This window comes from Anolis carolinensis, chromosome 2, assembly GCF_035594765.1.
Source record: "Anolis carolinensis isolate JA03-04 chromosome 2, rAnoCar3.1.pri, whole genome shotgun sequence".
Taxonomy (NCBI): domain Eukaryota; kingdom Metazoa; phylum Chordata; class Lepidosauria; order Squamata; family Dactyloidae; genus Anolis; species Anolis carolinensis.
The window spans coordinates 70,038,524-70,062,028 of record NC_085842.1 but is presented as its reverse complement, the minus strand read 5'-3'; the positions used below and the strand labels follow the sequence as shown (position 1 = coordinate 70,062,028).

The 23,505-nt window shown below is 42.7% G+C and overlaps 1 protein-coding gene across 22 annotated transcripts in view; it reads left to right on the top strand.

Annotated features, from left to right (window-relative positions):
- The window catches only part of cacna1d (calcium voltage-gated channel subunit alpha1 D), a 300,008-nt gene that overhangs the window by 75,543 nt on the left and 200,960 nt on the right, over nt 1–23,505 (top strand). The window lies entirely within an intron of this gene.

Sequence of the window (23,505 nt, the reverse complement as noted above, 5' to 3'; positions counted from 1 at the left end):
GAAGGCAAATTTCCAGTGATCCTTAAATTGGCTGTGATCAAACCACTGTTGAAGAAGCCATTGCTGGATCCCACTCAATTGGACAGCTAGCGACCTATTTCCAATCTCCCCTTTTTGGGCAAGGTTGTGGAATGTGTGGTGGCCGCGCAACTCCAGGCATATTCGGAAGACACTGATTATCTAGATCCGGTGCAGTCTGGCTTTAGGCCGAGACATGGTACCAAGACAGACTTAGTCGCCTTAGTAGATGATCTATGATGGGAACTGAACAGGGGAAGTGTGTCCCTGCTGGTTCTGCTGGACCTCTAGCGGCCGTCGATACCGTTGACCATGGTATCCTTCTGGGTCGCCTCATGGGGATGGGGCTTAGAGGTACTGTTTTGCAGTGGCTCCACTCATTCCTGGAAGGCCGGACACCTGCTCGACCCCGCAACCATTGTCTTGTACTGTATGCAGATGATGTCCAGCTCTGTCAATCCTTTCCACCTGTCACTAAGGAGGCTGCCCAAGTACTGAACTGGTGCTTGGCCTTTGTCAAGGTACCTGGATGAAGGTGAACAAATTGAAATTGAATCCAGACAAGACAGAGGTCCTCCTGGTCAGTTGCAAGGCTGAACAGGGTATAGGGTTACAGCCTGTGTTGGACGGGGTCACACTCCCCCTGAAGACACAGGTTCGCAGCTTGGGTGTTATCCTGGACTCATTGCTGAACCTGGAGCCCCAGGTCTCAGCATTGGCCAGGGGAGCATTTGCACAATTAAGACTTGTGCGCCAGTTGCGCCCGTACCTTGAGAAGTCTGACTTGGCCATGGTGGTACACGCTCCGGTTACATCCCATTTGGATTTCTGCAACGTGCTGTATGTGGGGTTGCCTTTGAAGACTGCCTGGTAGCTTCAATTAGTATAATGAGTGACAGCCAGGTGTATAACTGGAGCTGCGTACAGGGAGCACACCACTCCTCTGCTGCGCCAGCTCCACTGGCTGCTGATATGCCCAATTCAAAGTGCTGGTTTTGACCTATAAAGCTGTAAACGATTCTGGGCCAACTTACCTTTCTGAATGTATCTCCTCCTATGAGCCAACAAGAATTTTAAGATCGTCTCGCAAGTGCGGCTGGTGGGGACGAGAGACGGGGCTTTCTCAGTGGTGGCTGTGGAACACCCTCCCTAGCGATACCCGGCAGGCTCCATCTCTCCTGGGTTTTAGGAAAAAACCTAAAGATTTGACTATGTGTGCAAGCGTTTAATGAGTAAACTTTATGGCTTGACATGGTCTGGATTAAGGATGATGCACAAGGTTATTGGATGAATGGACTTAAGCAATATTATGTTTTAAATTTTGTATACTGTTTTTATTTGATTATATTTAGGTTTTTAAATGTTTATGTTTTATTTTATTACTGTGGTTTGTATTATCTGCATTGAATTTTGCCAGTTTGGCAAGCCACCTTGAGTCCCCTCAGGTGAGAAAGGTGGAGTAGAAATGTTGCAAATAAATAAATTGTTGTAAATAAATAGTTTACACATGTGCAAGTTCCCATGTGGAAACAGTTGAACACTTTTGTCTGATCTGCATTCAGTCCAAGATCAGGGAAGTGCAGCTGTGCATGCAATGCAGTTGTGCATGTGGCTATGTGTTATCAGCTGGTTATTATTTATTTAATTTTGTTCAGTTCATCTGTATTCAGTTGCCTCTGGTGCATTTCTTTGTGCCATTATTTGAGCAACTAGTACTATATCCCTTGATACATTCTGCTGTGCATTTGCTTGCACAATGTTGCCATTGAATATATAGGTCATATAAGACAATCAGTGCATCGTAGCTTCGTATGTGAGGATTTTCTCTATTCAGTCTTGAAGGAGGAGCTCAGCCATAATCCTGCAGAAACTTCTAGAAGTTAATTGCTCTTTATTTGGAGCATATCAGAAGCTTTCACAGATTTACTTTCATTGGGAGGATATTCAATCTTCATGATGGACTATACATTGCACAAATCATAGTGTTTGTAATGAATGTTTGATTCATCCTTTAACTCTAGTCTGAGTTTGGAAGAGAGAGAAAACAGTGTAGCATCTGTTTTACTGCTTCTTGTTTCTGCTTCTGATTTTACACATCATTCAATTTAGTTACATAATCAGAATTATGTTGCAGAGCGCTGCCTCTGAAGTCAGTGTTAAGTTTCCCTATTGAGTGGGCAGAGGCAGGTGCTTTATTTCCTCTGGAACCGTTTATGGATTTCTGGTCTTCTTATTCATCTGGTTGTCAACGTAGTTTTCCAAGTCATCTTAAAAACATCACCTGCAGACAAATATATGTGCTTTACAGAAAAAAATCAGATTATTTTCAAATACTCAGATGGCATATGTTTGTAATGATATAAGCAGTAAAGACAATGAAGGTTAGAAAACAAAAATTGTTTAAATAGTGCTTTTGTTCCACCTTTAAAAAGAAAAGCTATTAGGTAATGTCTGTGGTCTGAAAACGCCTTTGTTGACCGGGAGAAGAACCTCTGTCCCTCCAGTTCATGTGACGTACAACTCTCATCGGAGCCAATTAGTATAGTCATTTCTAAGGAACTATGGATATTCGAAAACACCTAGAGGGCCATAGTTAAATATTCCAGCATATTATTTTTTTTTCTGGGTGGAGCCCCCAGATGGCGTAGTGGACTAAGTGACTTGAAGGTTGGGTTGCTGACCTGAAAGCTGCCAGGTTCGAATCCCACCTGGGGAGAGTGTGGATGAGCTCCCTCTATCAGCTCCAGCTCCATGCGGGGACATGAGAGAAGCCTCCCACAAGGATGGTAAAAAACATCAAAACATCCGGGCGTCCCCTGGGCAACGTCCTTTCAGATGGCCAATTCTCTCACTCCAGAAGCAACTCCGGTTGCTCCTGACATGAAAAAAATAAATTCTGGGAGACTTTCAAATCACAGCAGCCCACTTATCTCTCTTGGACACTCTGTCAGCAGAGCATCCATGACATTACGGAGGGGAGGGGGAATTTCATTCTCCATCCTCCCAGCTCCCTTTGTGTGTGGGCACTCTGAGTGATGCCAACCAGAATGCCCAAGAGAAGGTAGGTTGGCTGTTGTGGTTGGGCACTTCATAGGAACTGAGGAGGACCTCTACGGCGACTGCCAAGAAGTGCCAAATTGTGTTTGCCACAGCTAGGTGGTTAGGACTGCCTGCCACCTCTGCAGTGGCTCAGGAAGAGCCTATATGGCTGCCATGCAGGTTTGATCCAGCATCTATGATTTTGGATCAGTTCCATGTGTTCTGTCCATGTAGAATGACCTTCTATTGAGATTTCAACTGCAATAAATATATCTTTTGTTTAGCTAAAATGAGTTTTAGTCCTTATGCTGTGTCAGATTCATTTCATTCTCATCTGACATTTGTGTGGCACCGGTGATGGCAATGCCTGAATGAATTTAGAGCCAGTGCCATATAGTGGTTGGCTGTTGAATTAAGATTTTGGAGATGTTGGACATGTCACACTCTCTTCACTTCAGAGGAAGGCAAAAGTAACCCTCCTCTGAAAATCTTGCCAAAAAACCCTTTTGATAGATTCATGTTAGGGTTGCCATAAGTCAGAAGTGATTTAACACACACAACAGTTCTCCTTTGAGCTCTGATAACCTCTTGGGTTTTTTAAAAGTTGTTTTCCACTAGTTGTTGTGATGGAGTCTTTGAGTAGTGATACTACCAGGAGTACTAGAAGGGGAAGAAAGACTACTCTTGAGCAAGACTCCGATGAGGGGCGACAAAGGAAGCAGATCCAGGAGAGACTTACGGAGCCTACTGACAGTGACTCAGTTGAGGAGGATGATGGGGTTGAGAATCAGGAGGATGGGATGATGAGTTCAGAGGATGAGGTAATGGACTGGACTAAGGTGCGGGAGATCCAGGACATCTTTAGAGAACCCACATGTAGCGACACGTTCAAGGGTTGGCACAGTGGGGATCCGGCTGAATCTTGGGGAGATATGGGTTTGGATAAAAGATGGACAGAGTGGAGGGCTCGGCAAGGGGTTTCAGATGAAAGGAGGTCTGGTGGGGTGTTGTCTGATTCCAGTTCTGAGGAGGAATTGAGGCAAGTGGCTTCAGCTGCTAACAGGGTGTTGGCTGATTCCAGTTCTGAGGAGGAATTGTGAATAAAAGTGGGGTTGGGAAATGGGGCCCCTTTGCAGTTAGCAAGGTGTTGATGGGTATTCGTGTGTCCTTGAGAGCTGTTTGGGAAGACGTGTTTGGGAAGACTGCTGTGGACCTGCCGTGCTGCATTCTATGCCTTGGCTTTGTGTATGACCTGGACTGGATTCTCGTGTTTGCTGCCTTCTCCTGCTTTGACCTGGATTGGATTCAATGACAACAATACTGTGTTTGACTGACTTCACCAGACGTCTTCGGGGCCCCCGCTGTTCGTCTCTTCCTGCCTGCTGGTGTACTGCTGTGAATTGGAGTGCTTTTTCTGTTGTTTTGCAAAGTTTGGAGTTTGAACCGGATTGTATTCCGGTTAAATCCGGGTTATTTTCCAGGGTTTGGGTTTTGCTTTGACTGTGGGGAATACTGTGTTTCACACTGAAGGTTAAGTGTTCTGAGCCTTTTTGAGTTTGTTTTTGGGCTCTTTTGTTGTGAACTAATAAACTCTACTTTTACTAAAGACTGGTTTGGCGCTTTAAGGGGTCTGTCTTGCAACACTAATGGAGCATTTTTGCATAATTACAAAGAAAGTGGATGACAAATATTTTTTTCAAAAACCCAGAAACCTGATTATAGAAATAAGTAGATCAAGTAGATAAGTGTAGTTGGTTTGGTGGTGGTGGTGGACAGTAATTTTTTAGGGAAGGAATACATGCAAGACTTGAGACTGAAAGTTTTCTTCTTCTTTTTATGCAGTAATTTTCAATTGAAAAAGAAAAGAATGGAGGTATTAATGATGGATTTTTCTTTCAACAATGAGATACTCTCATTACAAGCCTTTAGAAAAAAATTATGAATGTCTTCATTTTCCTGAGTGTTTTAAATTATTGTAATTTATGTGCTGTTACCTTTGCCTTTACTGATTTTGATTGATTTAATTGTTTTTATTGTAAATTAAGTATTTTAACTATAATGTTAAGAGAGCTAGCATGACATCGTGGTTTGAGCACTGGACTCTGAGGGAGCAGGGTTTGACTCACCGCTAAGCCATGGAAACCGTAGGCAAGTCACACTCTCGCAGCCTCAGAAAAAGACAAAGACTGTGAATAAATCTTGCCAAGAAAACCTTATGATAAGATCACCCTCAGCTGGGGTTTACTTGAAGGCACATAACAATAACAACATCAAAAAGGAAGGTTTCTGTTTCTTCAATTCTTAATTTCTCAAACATCACCATCCTCAAAAAAAGCATTCATATTTGACTGCGATAGTAAGTGAATTAATTTTTTCATTAAAAAAATCTATTAATACCAACCTCATCAATCTCCAACAGCCATCTATTTTGACATAGTTCTTCTTCATAAAAAAGATATCCATCTCAATTTTCTACATGTTTCATTTTGCATTCTGCAAGTCATGCTAGCATAGCAAGTTCCAAAATATATTTTTTCCAGATAAATGTATGAAATCCACCTTGTCACTAGATGATCAGTCATTCGGATTGTCAAGGTACCGCAGTGTTCTCACCAGGGTAGGTGAGACAGAATTCAATAAAGGGGAAAGGAAGTTAATCTCGATCCGGAGCACTTTGACAAATGAACAATAACATAAAATATCTAGCAATCTCTTTTCCTTTGCTTCTGGGATCTTATCCTATTGTTGTTACGCACATTCCAATTGCCCGGTCACAATAAAAACTAGCAGGTTTTATAGGACTCAGCTGCAATTCAATGGTCCTATTGGAAATTTCTAATCTGGGTGATATCAACTTGCCCTATTATACCCTCCTCCCAAAAAATATTGCCTTAGAATAAAGAATCAATTATCCCGAACATTTCCATTTTCAGCATGACATATCCCCAGTGGGTTCTCACAAACATCTACCTTATTTCATAGAAATATGAAAGATAGTTAGATAAAAATTGTGAAATGTATGTGTTCTTTTCCTATATGCTCTGAGGGTGCCTCGCTGTAACCTCAACTATTACTACTAGTACACTCAGAACCGGCTCTAGGTATTTTTCAAGTGTAGGCGAACAGAATTTTGGCACCCCCCCCCCAAACCAATCACTGAAAAAAAAGTGTTGGATAAGCGAAAATGTTTGATAATAAGGAGGGATTAAGGAAAAGCCTATTAAACATCAAATTACATTAAGATTTTACAAATTAAGCACTAAAACATCATGTTTTACAACAAATCAACAGAAAAAGCAGTTCAATACCTTGTGGAGGCAGGCCGCAGGAGACAGGAGTTGCCTTGATGGCGCCCCCAACAAGATGGCGCTACAGGCAACTGCCTAGTTGGCCTGGTGGTTGAACCGCCTCTGAGTATACTATTGCTGGTGTCTATTTGTAGACAAGCAGCAGTATGGTCCAGCCCTTCAATTCATTCTTTAACATTTGTGAAAGCGATTAGTGTTTTGTTCTTAACTATAGGGCTGGCAATAACATAAAAGCAGAATCTAACCAGAGACTGCACATTTTATTGTTATTTTAATTTTCTTCTTGTAGCTGTCATTTACAATTTTCATATGTTTAGAAAGAATGAGAATTTAGCTATGTAGTACATCTGAGTATTCCTGAAGGAGGAAGTTGGTGTCAGTTACGATTAGCGTGATCAGATTTTGTATCCCTAGAGATGCGACCCTTTGGTTACAGTAAATGTGACAGAATGAATTAGTTTCAATTATGATAAATTTCGTTTTCTGGCACTACTTACGACACACCTCACTGTAGAAGCTTGATGCTTGGATAAAGCAACAATCCCAGCTTTTAAAATAAATAGATCAGAAACTGGGAATTGAAATGGCTATGTCACAAGCAAAGCAACTGAGTTTGCAGTGGCACATTTAATGTTTTATGTTGCAATGGGTTTACTGCATCTGTTTCCTTATTCTCCCCAGAGACATTTAATTTTATGTTTAAAAATGAGATTATGAGCATCTTCCATTGCTGATGCTGTGTATTTAGAACAACATAAAGTAGATCCTGAAAGTTTATTTTCCTTTGAATTCTGAATTGCTAATATTTTTGATAGCAGCTGCTCGTCTAATTCAAGGGGAAGCTTGTATTTGTAGCAATGGCGTCTTCTGACTATAGGCAAAGTGGACAGCTCAAGAGAGTGCTTGATAGTATTATAAATCTGTTCACCCAACTGGCCCCCAAAATCTGGAATAATACAGTAGACCTATATGTCCTGGAATCTATGTTGTAACAAGACAATTGGATATAATTTGTTAGACACTTTCCCTCTAGTTACCATGTGGTTTCTTGACAGCTGACTCATATTTCTGAAATGTACAGGATCCCCAGTCTTCCAGATTCTCTTGTTATATTCATGGAAACCATGTGTGTACTATTGGATATCTTTATAAATGATGTGCATCCTAACTGTACTTCCATTTTGTTTCATTAGAAAGCAGAGTAAACAAGCACTTATGTAAGACTGAGCTGTTTTTCTGGGACTTGCCTTTATATCCATGCAGTGACTTCTTTGGCATGTAATGCAATTCCTTTTAATAAGAGCTGTATGAGTATCCTGCATGTTGTCACTTCTGTAACTACTGTAGAGCTGCTAGCTGAATATTACAAAAGAAAAGTTAAGGATTTGCTTCAGTAATTCAGAGGCTGAGCATTTGTTTCATTTATGCTGTATCCAGTCTGTGGGTTTTTGCCAGTATTCACAGATTCAGCTCAGGAATAGATTTTCTCTGTTCATCTTTTCTCATGAGCAAATTAATTACATAAAGGGATCAGTGTTGCTCTTTTTCCTGTGTGCCCTGGATTATGAAGTGCCTTAAATTTTGAGGCAGAGATCAGTTCTCACTCTTTGCAATCTTCTTTTGGTTTAACAGTTTTAAGAGTGAAATTACTGGTTTCAAATGGAAGGATGCAGCAGGGTTGGTTTTTTTAAAAACTGACAAAACAAAAATAAACTTCAAATATTTGGTTTGGGAACTGCTGTCAGGGAGAGTGGGGCATTAATTTGTTTCTCCAACATGATCATAATAAATCTATCTCCTAAAAGTATTTAATCCAAGGGAAGCTTCCCTTGGTGGCGATAGGAGCTTCTATCTAAAGGCAAAGAAAAGCTTTCAAAAGATGTCCACAGGGCTTCAAGTGGGAAAGATTCAAGTTCTCCTTTGGTCCTAGCTCCAATTCTGGTCATAGGTTTCAGTAGCTGATACTGGCTGATCGAAATATACAAAACAGACATGACTGTAATGCATATATTTAACATGATTTGTAGTTTGGCCCTTAAGTGTAGTTTCCTCCTTAGGGGTATACAGATCTACAACTCAGTTGGGACCATATCTAGAATGAAAACTGGAGTTACAGTATGTTAGTTACAGATTGTAGCCTTGAAACTGAGCTAGAATTTGGAGGTCCCCTCCTGGTAGAGAAGGAGAGAGAGACGTGAGAAGGAGAGAGAGACGCTAGTATCAGGAATACCCAGTTCCCAAATAAATCTCACCATAGGCTGAAGAAAGAAACCACCGAGTTGATTTTTATTCGATCCAGCTGGAAAAGATGTCAAACCGCAACCATTCGTCAGGTAGACATGTCATACAACAAAATACAGCACACTTTATAGTAAAGAAATGGGGTGTCGAGATTTGAATTTCCTGCCACACCTCCCTTAGCCGGCCTCATGCTGATTGGCTGTCATAATCAGCTGGAGGAAAGGCGCGAATGCCTCGTCCAATCAGAGTGCCAACAGCGCTTTGGCTTTTCAGCCAATCAGGAGTGAGGGGGCAGTCAAAACCATAAACAAAGGGCTGCCGATTAGATTTGTGAATGAATCAGTGGGTCTAATGTGTACTTGATAGGCACCAATTACTCAAGAGTTCTCAAGGAACCCAAAGATTATTTCCAGTAATGAAAATATATATATTGGGTCTGACGTGGCTTGTCAAATTCCAGTTTTCTAAAGGCTGAATATGGGAACAAATGGGTGAGTTCTTTGTCAATGGGTTCAGCCAGGTATATTGACAAAAGGAATGACTGTTGGGACAATCTTAGCTTTCCGAAGGCTGATCATCCCAGATCTGAATATGACAAGAAGACCAGGTGGTCAATTTCCCTTGAGTGGCCTTGCTCCGACGCTCAAAAGGAAAGGCCAGTGTTCATTGTTCATGTAAGGTACTTGATTGTGTCCTTTGTGAGGGGATTTCCCCCCTGGAGAATGCGAAAGTCTTTCGGCGGTCAGGGTCAAACAGAGGTGGCTCATAATATTTCATATAATAGATCATATGTGGGGGATACAGGGAAAGGACACATATAGGGATACATTCAGAGGATCAGGAATCATATTCACCCACCCCCACCCCCAAAGAGTCAGTGTAATCTCATAAGTCGCATAGGAAGGCATGAAATCCAAGGAAAAGGAAAAGGCTCCAATAAGTGTCCATGAAGCATGTCCAAACCGGCCAAAGTCCAGTTGAAAAGGGTTAATGGTGGTTGTGATCAATGCCTGGGGCATGGGGAGACCTTTGGGTGACCCCCCTCTGTGCCCACCATGCAGTCCAAACTTCACGATCTGAGGGAACGGCGGGCGCCGCAGCCGAGAGGCTCTGTTGACAATCAGCTGTTGTCTCTTTAAATTTGATTCTGTTGTGTTGTGATTTTATTAAATTGAGAAAAGAATATGATTTCTTTTTATGTAACAAGAAATATACAGGTTGCTTGTAAAATGCACAATAAAAAATATTTGCAAAAAATATATAATTTTTATTCTGTTGAAGTAAAGGCGATTCCCGGAGTTGAGAGGTCTCAAATTAAAAAAGCAAAATAGCAGTCATGCTTAGAATTAGTTCAGGAAGATATGATATGATATTGGTGCCAATCTGTTAATTCGTGGTTATGGAGGTCTTGAGATCTCAGTAACCGCGGTTTAAAGGGAATGCACCTAGCCAGTTTCAAGTGGAAAAAGGGAAAGCTCTCATGCTGGAGTCAAGAAAGAGATACATAATAACCACCATGAGAAGAGAAGGTTAAAAGGTATTGATACTTTTATTAGGGATTAGTTACAATGTTTAGGGTTAGAGGGGGAGGCAAGAGAAGAGATTCAGACATGCTGAGAACTGCTGCTGGAACATTTCATAGTTCGCTGGTTCAACAGGGATCTTTTCCAGATCTGTGGAACTCCCTGCTGCAGGTCAGATTAGGTCAAGTGCAGGGAGCATTTTCTCGACCTCAGCCTGAGGCTTGGAAAATATGTCTTCACATAGTACATAATTAAATTGTGGGGTGAAGTTCAGTTAAACATCTATAGTGATTAAAGTTTCCCAGATCTCAAGACTGGCTCTTCTTCCTCAGCTTTCAGGTGACAGGGAAGAATCTCAGGGCCCATCCAGACAGGGCCCATAACATGGGAGCTTCCGCGGTTTTACAGAAGGCGTCCAAAAGACATCTCTGGTAAAACTGAATTAATTTGAGACAAAGCAGAAAACCCCTGCTTTGTCCTGAATTAATCTGATACTCCATTAAACCCGGGTCTTCCTGAAATACCCGGATCTAATGGAGTATGGGCTGTGTGGGAACTGACCCATCGGTAGTTTTGGAACTACTAAGGAGTCCGTCTGCACAGCTCAATTTGGCCTGGAGAAGCGAAGAGGGAACACACCCCATCCCCAAATCCCCCCCTAGAATCTTTAAAAGAAAAGAAAAACTTACCAGGCTGCCATTAGGCCTCTCTGCGTGATTCCTGGAACGTACCAATGTAGCACTAGGAGACCCCGGAGGGGGATCTCATGTAGACAGGCCTAATGTTGGCCTGGTAAGTTTTTCTTTTATTTTAAAGGTTTTAGGGGGGATTTGGGTTGTCCCCATTGTAGAGCGGTTGTTACCTCGCTCCTTTAACCCATTTTCTCCTGCGATAAATTGCTGTCTGGAGGCGGCCTCAGGCTGAGAACACTGCTGTGAAAAGTGGATGTGTGTGTATGTAGTTGGCTTTTCACATTTGCAGGTTTGACTTTTGTGGATTTGATTATTCTTTAGTTTTATTAAGATTTTCTCTCTAGGAATCTCTAGATCCTCCAGCTGAAACTGACCATAGAGTCATGCAGGAGGACCTAGAGATTCCTAGAGATGTGCTCTCTTAGGTAAAACAAAAGTGTTTTCTTATTTGTGGCTTTTCCACATTCATAGGGGTCCCACACCCCTCCCTCCTAACATGATTGAATGTGTGTGTGCTACTCATTTGCTAGACTTGGTGTCCAGGTATTCTGTACATCTGTGCTTTGCATTTAATGCATCGTGCTTTATAATATCACCAAGTCCAGTTCTCTGTGGTATCACATGATGTCATCCCTAAATCTAAGGTTTTAGTCCTGAAATTTCAGAGGCTGGGATATTTGTGACCAGGTAACACTAATAGTGATGGGATCCCTTAGCATAGTTTTGAGGATTGGGTTGATATGTCCATTTGTCATCTTCAGTATCAGGGGCAATAGGAAGGTGCAGTTGTGCTTATGTGTGACTGGAAAGTTTCCCTTTGCCTGGCCTAGAATGACCCTTTCTATTTCATTACACAATGAAATAGAAAGGGTGGATTTAGAGGTCTCCACACTATTTTTTCTGATGAATTCGTACTTCTCATAGTCATTATTAATAATTATTGCATCTCTGTTTGCCTGTATTTGCCAGAACTATAAGCCAAGATTGTGGAGAATTATGACTTATAATGAATGAACTGTGTGCTGGTGCCAGCAGCTTGTTGTCTCTGGCTGAGAGTTTTAATTACTCTATCCCCAAATGCAAATGGCAGGATTTCATTGGATAAAACCAAGTTTTGGTGGATTCATAGTGTTTTCTTTGTGTAGTATGTAAGGGTGAGAGCAAAGCTGTGGTGCAAGGAAAAATATAGTTGCTGAACATAGTAAAAGGCAGAGAATTCTTTTTACATATGTGTACTGATAATTACAGTAGAGTCTTGCTTATCCAAGCCTCACTTATCCAAGCTTCTGGATAATCCAAGCCATTTTTGCAGTAAATGTTTTCAATACATTGTGATATTTTGCTGCTAAATTCATAAAGTAATTACTACATAGCATTACTGTGTATTGAACTACTTTTTCTGTCAAATTTGTTGTATAACATGATGTTTTGGTGCTTAGTTTGTAAAATCATAACCTAATTTGATGTTTAATAGGCTTTTCCTTAATCCCTCCTTATTATCCAAGATATTCGCTTATCCAAGCTTCTGCCGGCCCGTTTAGCTTGCATAAGTGGGACTCTACTGTATTGAGTATTCTAATTATTGTCATTCCTAACTGCCATCAAAATTGATTTTGACTTATGGCAACCTCATGAATGAAAGACCTGTAGGTCACCCTGCTCACAGCATCCCTTTCCAGATTCAGGGCCATGGCTTCCTTGATTGGATCTGTCTATCAGGAGTGTGGCCTTTGTTTTTCCCTACTGCTTTCTACTTTCACAAGTATTATTGTCTTTTCTAGTGAGTCATACGTTCTCATGATATGATTCTAGTTATAAACTGATTCAAAAAGAGGACAGAATTGTCTGCCTCCACCAGGGACTGATTAAAAGGAGCAGCATTTTGAGAGGATGAAAGGCATAATGAATTTTTACTCAGGATGACTTACCTTAGTTGGTCTGTAGTTTTTGGGGAAGGAAATTTCCTGATTTCTTTGGCATGCTAAATGCTTTCTTGTGGCATATGTATGGGAATTTTCATTTTAGCAATTTTCAGCGATTCTCAGCAGCCATTTTGCTTAAATACTCTAAAAATTAGCGCCTCCTCATTTTATGAGTTTTCTAGAGGCCAAAAAGGATTCAAGTCCAGTTTAAGCTTATGACCAGTTGAATGAGGTCTATGCTGATCTTGTTTACATTTTGTGACAAAAGCATAATGGTTTTTCTATAGATAAAACATACTTTTTGTTTGCATCTGTAGCTCCCCATGTTATTTTTTTCCACTTTTCTTAAAGGCAGTTTAGCCTCTCCATAGTTTCCCTTCTGCCCTGTTTACTTAGATTGAGTCAACCATCAATAACATCCTGTCTGTCAAAGATATCCTATCTCTGTCTCTACCACTGGCATAGCTCTAGGCATCTTTGAAGAGCTCTGCTTCTGGAGGTCGACCCATCTTACTGTGTAGCACGTCCTGGTACGTTCAGTATAAGCTAGTTTATTCTATAATTTGTCTATTAATTACATAGCCATTTAATTCTAAATAGCTTTATCACATCACTTACCATTTGGAGGAAACAGTTGTTAGAATGTCACTACTTTTCACTGCAGGTCCAATTGTTATGCATCACTTTCTAGCTTGAAGCTTTCAGTGGAGAATAAAAGATGCCCAAGGCAGAAGTCAACCTTTTGCTTCTGCTACAAAGGAGATGCCATCCATTTCATGCTGTGCTAAATATTCCATTGGAATGCAAGTAAAACACAGCCTTCAGCATATCTTAATTTAAGGGTGATGTGGGGGGAATCAGTAAGCCAAAATAAGTAGCTTTAATTACTTTAATTAATTTTGTTGTTCTTTAAATAAGGAAATCCAATACAGCACCCAGATTTATCTGTTAAGTGTGTGCTGTGGAAGGAGACCGCTGTACCTCACGGATTGAGCCCTTAAGGTATTTCTCAAAAGAAGATTTATAGTGAACAAAAGCAAAGGCAAGCTCAGTTTTAAAGTCAACGCACAATTCAGAATCTGAGTTCACTTGCGTGAACCCCTCCCCCCGCCATTCTTTTGATGCATCCTGAGAACTCAGGTGAGTAGTGACTAGATATATTCATATGGATTAGCATCAATAAATGTTAAATAGAAAAGAAGCAATGTACGTACAGTATACATCAGGCATGGGCAACTATTGCCTCCTCATTTTCCCTGTCCTCTTGGCAGAAGGACACATTGGCCCGCTGTGTCCTTATGCCAAAAAGATGGGGGAGGAAGGTATGTAGCAGCTGAAAGCTCTCTGGAGCACTTTCAAACACCTGGCAAAGGGACAGTGTGAGTGGCCCCATCCTTATGCAGGGAGGACAGCGCAAAGAAGGTGCGCGGCGGCTGAGAGCCCTCTGGAGCACTCTCAACCACTGCCTGGCTTGTCCTCCTCCCAGCATAATGCCAAGAGGTCAGTCTGAGTTTTGGGGGAGGAGGATGGGGAGGGGGATTGGGGAGGGGAGGAATGTTACATGGATTGTTTTAAACAAATAATTATTTCATCATTTCATCATTTTTGTATCTATTATACTTCGTGTGCAATGAATATTTCATGTACTGAGAAGAATGGCTACTCCCAATACATCCATTTACTGAGAATCTCAGCTTTTATATAATTTCATTTTTTAAAAAAATCATATTTCTCACCCTCACACAGAGTTGAATACAACAACCAAATGAGTGCCCATTACTTGATAAAGTCCTATAGGTGTGCAAAAGGTTTTTTAAAAAGATATGTGGGAACTGGTAGTATAGATGAAACAAAGCTAGTGAACTACTAGCAGGAGACATTATGATGGCTATTTCACCCATTATCCTCTCTTGTCCTGTTGGTCATTTCCATTTACAGTCTGCTGCAGTCAGAACTCACCGAAGGTGTCTCTTAAAATATGACCCTGTGCCATAGCTTTCCAAAGGAATGCAAGTTCTATTAGGAGGCCAAAAGCAAACCTTCAGGTTGTTTTGACTCACAACCACTAACATTATACATATACCAACACTAATCAACATGATCCACTGTCAAAATGGCCCATTGTGAGAGCTGCCGTTCAAAACATCAGGAGTATCAACATACCTTCGCTTTCATCCTATTCTTACCCCCACCTAGAGGAGACTAATTGACTCAGTGGGATTATTATTATTATTATTATTATTATTATTATTATTATTATTATTATCCCACCCTTTCTACCCGTGGGGACTCAGGGCGGCTTCGAAAGTAAAAATGGCAAACATTCAATGCCAGTGCAATAACATAATAAACAATTAAACAAACCATTAAAAGTAAACAGATTAAACACCATTTGATAAAACATGCTAAAACATGTGAATCAATCAAAAACATCATATAAAACAAATGACACAGTTAAAATGTATGTAAAACTATCATCAACAAAGTAGAGCCGGAAGTAATAATAATGTAATAATAGGAAAACTTGATTTGTATTCCACCCTATCTCCCCAAGGGGACTTAGGGTGGATTCCAACATACAAAGGCAAACATTCAATGGCTCCGTAAACAAACAAATATTGACATACAATCCCAGAGCCTACTTTTCTTTCTCTCCATAAGCTAATGTACACAGATGAGTTTGATGGGGCCATTCTAATTTCTTTAGAGAAGGAGTTTCAGAGGGACAGGGTGACCATGGAAAAGCCCCCCCCCCCTCCGAGACGGGGGTGAGACCGAGAGCAGGGCCCCCTCCATTGATTGCAGTGTCCAAACAGATTTATACATGCAGGTGCAGTTTGTCAAATAATCTAGGTCTGAACCATTTATGGCTTTATAGGTAATGATCAGCACTTTGTATTTAGCCTGGAAGCAGACTGGTAGCTGGTGGAGCTGCTGTAGCATGGGAGTTGTCTGCTCCCTGTACAGCACTCCAGTTAGCAATTTGGCATCCGATCTCTGTACTAGTTGAAGCTTTGCCTTTGTGTTGATTCACTAATGAACAATCAATTCAGTGGATCTAATTGGAAACGAGGGCCCCTGGTGGCACAGTGTGTTAAAGTGCTGAGCTGCTGAACTTGCGGACCAAAAGGTCCCAGGTTCAAATCCCAGGAGTGGAATGAGCGCCCCAGCTCCTGCCAACCTAGCAGTTCGAAAACATGCAAATGTGAGTAGATCAATAGGTACCGCTCCAGTGGGAAGGTAACGGCGCTCCATGCAGTCATGCTGGCCACATGACCTTGGAGATGTCTGTGGACAACGCCGGATCTTCAGCTTAGAAATAGAGATGAGCACCAACCCCCAGGGTCAGTCATGACTGGACGTAACGTCAGGGGAAACCTTTACCTTTACCTTAATTGGAAACAACCAACTGGATTCTAGTCTTACATGTCAGGATACTGAATATCATCAATTTATCCTAAAATGAAACTATGCCACTAATTACAAGCAATGGGATTATGCTACTGCTACTAGCATTGCCACTGCACTTGGAACAGAGATAAAAATCCACCATCTGGCATTGAATGGAATGGAGCAGGCTAACAGAATGCTTCAGATCCCAGAAAGTAAAGCTGAGAAAAATGCCAAATGATGTACCGTGTTTCCCCGAAAATAAGACAGTGTTTTATATTAATTTTTGCTCCGAAAGATGTGCTAGGTCTTATTTTCAGGGGATGTCTTATTTTTCCATGAAGAACAATTCACATTTATTGTTGAACTAAAAAATGAACATTTATTATATACTGTACAGTAGTTGTCATCTCAAACCAGCATAACCAGACAAACTGAATCCTATGAAGAATTTCTTGTTACTACCATTATTTCCATGTACAACACTTTATGGTACGTACATTTACCAATCCTGCATGCTCTGGTGTTCTGTTTGGCAGGCGCTGGGCATGCTTCCAAACAAAAACTTTGCTAGGTCTTACTTTCAGGGGAGGCCTTATATTTAGCAATTCAGCAAAACTTCTACTAGGTCTTATTTTTTGGGGATGTCTTATTTTCGGGGAAACAGGGTATCAGAAAGCTGTATTCCACATTTGAACTTTTTAGAGTCAAGACTTAAGAGTACATATGGTATTTGAACTATGAATTCCCACCCCACCCCTAAATTGTTCAAAAGCTACTTCTGAAAAAAATGGTCCACTGAATTACTGATACTCATTTTTAAAATATATGTTTTAATATATAAAGGGTAATAACATATTCTTACTTCTCCTGTAGTATTATATTAATATTACCAGCTCATGTGAATGGGTTTATTTCTTAGTTTTCTACACATTACATTAAATATGGAATAACAATGGTATTTGTTCTTTCTTCTAAAAGAGCACTGACACTGTAGATTTACTGCAGTTTGACATCACATGGCTCAATCCTGTGGAAGCCTGGGGATTGTAATGTGGTGAGGTGCCAACACTCTTTGGCTGAGAAGACCTTATGAAACTCCCATGATCCCATAGTATTGAGACATGGCAGTTAAAGTGGAGTTACAGTACACCAATTCTACAGTGGAGATGCACCCAAAAATTGGAAGAGTGGAAGTTAGTAGAGGCTAATGCTATTTCTTTCCACGGTCTCTATTTAGGCTTGAAGTAAATTATGTATTCTGATGTGAAATTCTATCCTGGAACATTATAAACCACAGAAATTTTAATAAATATCTTTGTAAAGCTACCAGCATATTCCAGAATGGAAATAGAATATCCCATTCACTTTGTTCAGGTTGACTTTTGCACATGGCAGCCCTTTCAATGAGAGATCACTAAGGCCCCTTCCACACAGCTGAATGAAATCCACATCGAACTGGATTATATGGCAGTGTGGACTCAGACAACCCAGTTTAAAACAGATATTGTGGATTATTTGCCATTATATTCTGTGTTATATGGCTGTGTGGAAGTGCCCTTAGTCACCCCATCATTAACAGCTCTGTTTAGGTCGCAGACTGAGGACCTCGGCTTCATTCATTAAGTCTGTCCTCTTTTTCTACTGCTTTGTACTTTGTCAAGCATTATTGACTTTTCTAGTGAATAATGACATCTTGTGATTTGTCCAAAGTACAATTTTGTTATTGCCATCAAGTCAACTTTGACTTGTGGTGACCCTATGATTAAGAGACCTCCAAGTCACCCTACCCTGACAATCCTGCTCAGGTTTTGCAACTCGGTGTTGTGAATTCCTCAATTGATATGTTCAGCATATGGGTTAAACAGATAGGATGATAAAACGTATCCTTACCAACTGGAAATAATGCAATTTGTCCATATTCTACATATTGCTGTTTGAAATGAATATACGGACCAAACTGTAGGGCACCAAAAATCTAATTTCATTTCGTATTTCATAATATATAATAAAATGCTATGGAAATTACTATTTTTACAATGGTGATGTGCTTTTCTAGCCTAAAACTTTAAGAACTCAGAAAACTAAAAATACATATTGGAAAAAGAAGACAAGATATGTGCAGAAATTCACTGAAGAACAGTGGCTTATATTGCCCTTTCAGTTTTAAAACCTGTTATCACAACATATGCCAAATTACTGGCAGGAACAACATCAGAGTGTTTGATAGCTTGAAAGATTTTTCTCTCATCACCTTTAGAGCAACATCAGGATATAAAAATGTACTTTGCAACAAAAGTATGGAATTAGTAGCAGCTGGTGGTTGTTAGTAGAGCAATGAATGTCAGCGGGAAAATGAATCTGCTACAGGTTTTAATAAGAACTTTAAATGAGTTTTTTCCGAGATCCTAAAACTGTTTCCAAAATGGATAGACCCCTTAAACCCAGACTGTATTCACTGCCTTATGGACACGGAAGCCATCAGCCCTACAGTTGATATATATGAAGCTCCAACCATTCATGAGGCTCAAATAGGAAGGCATTTATAGTAGTCTCAAAACTCAGAATGGCAGTGTATTTTGTTACTGTTTGTGTTGTCATAATGTTGGTGGATATAGCTAGAGAAATAAAAACCAACAAGAAGGCTTCATTAAGGGGAAAACAGGAAGCAGTATGGGCACAACTCATTTTTTCCTTTCATTCAGTAGAGCAGGAATTGCTAGTCCATACTATCATTAGTTTAACAAAGTGGACAAATTCTCAGTTCATGCAAATACACAAATACATTAGAAAATGGGCTATATTTTAGTTTTCCAACTTAAATTAATCCAGATGCTAAATTAACCTAACTTTACTGCATACATTAAACTGGCTAAATGCCTTTAGATCTCCAGAGGATTGAGTTCTTTGCTTATATATTTAATGTTGCCTTTTTATGAAAAATGTTATTCAACTAGATCTCGAAACTGTACAACTAACAAGTAATTAAACGGAAATTCAGACTCAAATAATTAATTACAAACCACAAGACCATTAAAGCATCCATTACAAAAGACACATGGCTCTGGTGAAACCTTATCTGTACATCACCTGTTACAGAACAGGCTTTGCAAAACAGATAAATTGAAAGGGTTTTTTCCTCTATATAAAGAACATCACATTTTTTCTAACAGGCCTTTTGTAGATTATATCTACACGGATGAAACGTTTTTGTTCTGCTTGATGTTTGCTTGACATTAAATGTAATTAAATTTTTGGAAGGGGGTTGGTGGTAGAGGAAAAGTGACAATGGACAGTATGACTTTCTCATATTCTATGGAGGTCAGTGTAGCTCTCCAACCTCTGTCATTTTTCCCACTCCTAGTTTATATTAATTAAATAATACTGTTAAAATTTTACATTGTATGTGATCTTTTTTATATTATACTAGCTTTGTCCGGCCACGCATTGCTGTGGCTTATGGGAATCATTTGTTGACTAGGTGGAATAGTAGTGAATAGCCTTGCAACCTCAAAGCCTGGCCGTTTTCTGGAGTAGCTAGAGTAGCACCCTCAATCAAAGAGCTGCTTTGAAGCCTGGCTACTTCCTTAGTAAGGGAATCTTGTTTGGCCAGCTTGAACTGCACTAAATAGTCTTGCAGCTTAAAAGCCTGGCCGCTTTCTACATAGGGCATACTTCGTTGGCCAGGTTGAATGGGATGGAGTAGCCTCATGGCCAGGGCCGGCCGGAGAGATTTTTTAATGGGAAGCGGGGGTGCTGAAAAGCGCCCCCGCCACCGGCCCCGCCTCCCGCGCCCTGGCCCCGCCTCCCACGCTGCGTGGGAGGCGGGGCCAGGGCACGCTGGGCGGGGGGCGGGGCCACAGTTGGCCCCGCCCCCCCGCCCAGCGTGCCCTGGCCCCGCCTCCCACGCAGCGTGGGAGGCGGGGCCAGGGCACGCTGGGCGGGGGGAGCGGCGTCAGAGCTGGCTCCGCCTCCGCTACTCCCGCTCGCCCGTCTGGCCTTTCCTAGCAGGCCAGAAAGCAGCGGAGGTCCCTCCAGGCCGCAATCGCGGCCTGGAGGGACCTCCGCTGCTTTCTGGCCTGCTAGGAAAGGCCAGACAGGCGAGCGGGAGTAGCGGAGGCGGAGCCAGCTCTGACGCCGCTCCCCCCCCCGCCCAGCATGCCTTGGCCCCGCCTCCCACGCAACGTGGGAGGCGGGGCCAGGGCACGCTGGGCGGGGGGAGCGGCGTCAGAGCTGGCTCCGCCTCCGCTACTCCCGCTCGCCCGTCTGGCCTGCTAGGAAAGGCCAGACAGGCGAGCGGGAGTAGCGGAGGCGGAGCCAGCTCTGACGCCGCTCCCCCCCCGCCCAGCGTGCCTTGGCCCCGCCTCCCACGCAACGTGGGAGGCGGGGCCAGGGCACGCTGGGCGGGGGGAGCGGCGTCAGAGCTGGCTCCGCCTCCGCTACTCCCGCTCGCCCGTCTGGCCTGCTAGGAAAGGCCAGACAGACGAGCGGGAGTAGCGGAGGCGGAGCCAGCTCTGACGCCGCTCCCCCCCCGCCCAGCGTGCCTTGGCCCCGCCTCCCACGTTGCGTGGGAGGCGGGGCCAAGGCACGCTGGGCGGGGGGGGAGCGGCGTCAGAGCTGGCTCCGCCTCCGCTACTCCCGCTCGCCTGTCTGGCCTTTCCTAGCAGGCCAGAAAGCAGCGGAGGTCCCTCCAGGCCGCGATTGCGGTCTGGAGGGACCTCCGCTGCTTTCTGGCCTGCTAGGAAAGGCCAGACGGGCGAGCGGGAGTAGCGTGAAAGCGGGGCCAGCTCTGGCGCCGCCCCCCCGCCCAGCGTGCCCTGGCCCCGCCTCCCACGCTGCGTGGGAGGCGGGGCCAAGGCACGCTGGGCGGGGGGGGGAGCGGCGTCAGAGCTGGCTCCGCCTCCGCTACTCCCGCTCGCCTGTCTGGCCTTTCCTAGCAGGCCAGAAAGCAGCGGAGGTCCCTCCAGGCCGCGATTGCGGCCTGGAGGGACCTCCGCTGCTTTCTGGCCTGCTAGGAAAGGCCAGACGGGCGAGCGGGAGTAGCGGAGGCGGAGCCAGCTCTGGCGCCGCCCCCCCGCCCAGCGTGCCCTGGCCCCGCCTCCCACGCAGCGTGGGAGGCGGGGCCAGGGCACGCTGGGCGGGGGGGGAGCGGCGTCAGAGCTGGCTCCGCCTCCGCTACTCCCGCTCGCCCGTCTGGCCTTTCCTAGCAGGCCAGACTGCAGCGGAGGTCCCTGTAGGCCGCGATTGCGGCCTGCAGGGACCTCCGCTGCATTCTGGCCAGCTAGAAAAGGCCAGACGGGCCAGGGCGCACTGGGCGGGAGGCGGGGCACCGTCGGGGCGGTGCCCCGCCTCCCGCCCAGCCTGACGGCGCCCCCCCGGGCCTGCGCCCGAGGCGGCGGCGTCAGGTGCCTCCATAGTGGGGCCGGCCCTGCTCATGGCTTTAAAGCCTGGGGGTTTTTTATCTAGGGGAAATCTTGGTTGGCCAGGTTGAATAGCACTGAATAGCCTTGCTGCTTGCAAACCTGGCCACTTTCTACCTTGCAGAATGCTTGGTTGGCCAGATTGAATAGCAATTAATAGTCTCAGTGTGGCCGGTATGAATGCTGCAATTAGCCACCTTGATTAGCATTTAATGGTCCTTGCAGCTTCAAAGCCTGTTTGCTTCCTTCCTGGGAGAATCCTTTGTTGGGAAGCTGGCCCCAATTGTTTTCTTTCTGGAATTCCCAATTTCCCTGCTTTCAGAGTGTTGCTCTTTATTTACTGTCCTGGTTTTAGAGATTATATTGTTCTGTATTATTATACCACAGTAAATATTTCATATTACAGTAGAGTCTCACTTATCCAACATTCGCTTATCCAATGTTCTGGATTATCCAACGCAGATGGCCTTTTAGTAGTCAATGTTTTTGTAATTGTTTTGAATACATTGTGATGTTTTGGTGCTAAATTCATAAATACAGTAATTACTACATAGCATTACCATGCATTGAACTACTTTTTCTGTCAAATTTGTTGTATAACATGATGTTTTGGTGCTTCATTTGTAAAATCATAACCTAATTTGACGCTCATTAGACTTTTCCTTAACGCCTTATTATCCAACATATTCGCTTATCCAACGTTCTGTTGGGGTGTTTATGTTGGATAAATGAGACTCTACTGTATATTTATAATCTTATATTATTTTCTTAGAACTGGATTATATGAGGTTCCTTCTAGACAGCTGTATAAAATGCACAGTGGATTATATGGCAGTGTGGACTCAAGATAATCCAGTTCAAAGCAGATAATGTCAGATTATAAATGGGTAATATAGCTGTGTGGAAGGGCCTTGAGTCTACACTGCCTTATAATCCAGTTCAAATCAGATAATCTGTATTTTATAGGCAGTGTGGAAGAGGCCTGATTGAAGAGGTCCTGGGTGCCATTAAATGGCTGAGTGGGTTGCTAGGAGACAAAGTGGGTGGAGCTTAGCCTTGTAACTGGCAGCAATGGGAAAGAAACATTTATTCTTCTCCCTCTAATTAGGACTTTATTTTTCTTCTTGTTTTTTTTTAATGTAAAAACACAGTCCGGATGACCATGTCTTTTGTGGCCAAATTTGGTGTGTTTTGGTTGTGTACTTTTGTTGTTTAAGTTAAGGGAAAAACTATCAGAACATTATATAGATAGATAGATAGATAGATAGATAGATAGATAGATAGATAGATTGTGACTATCAAATAATTAATAAACTAGATTTTTGAAAATCAGGAAAAGAACGGCCAAACACATGAAAATCTGTAATGTTCTTTGCTTTGAATATGATTTTCCTGATTCTTGGTAGGGGGTTGGACTGGATGGCCTGTGAGGTCTCTTCCAACTCTATGATTCTACAGTTCTATGATTCAGAATGTTTGGTTTAAATTTCATTTTGACCATTCATCTTCATCTGAATTATCTCCAGACTTTAGCTCATCACTTACTCCTTGGAACTGGATGATGGGAAGAAGAGATATTGCATATAATTGAAATACTATTTACATATTAATACAAACCATTAAATGATCTCATTCCAAATTGACATCTCACAGTATCCCAACAGCACTGCATAGGATAGTTGATAACTATTACCATGCAATACATCCAATCTTCCAGAGGGTGCGATGGTGTCAACAGCCATGGGGAGCTCTAGAACAGTGGTTCTCAACCTGTGGGTCCCCAGGTGTTTTGGCCTACAATTCCCAGAAATCCCAGCTGGTTTGCCAGCTGTTAGGATTTCTGGGAGTTGAAGACCAAAACATCTGGAGATCCACAGGTTGAGAACCACTGCTCTAGAAGAATCGGAAGAAATACTCTTGTGGCATCCATAAGGTTAACATAGTTATGTTTT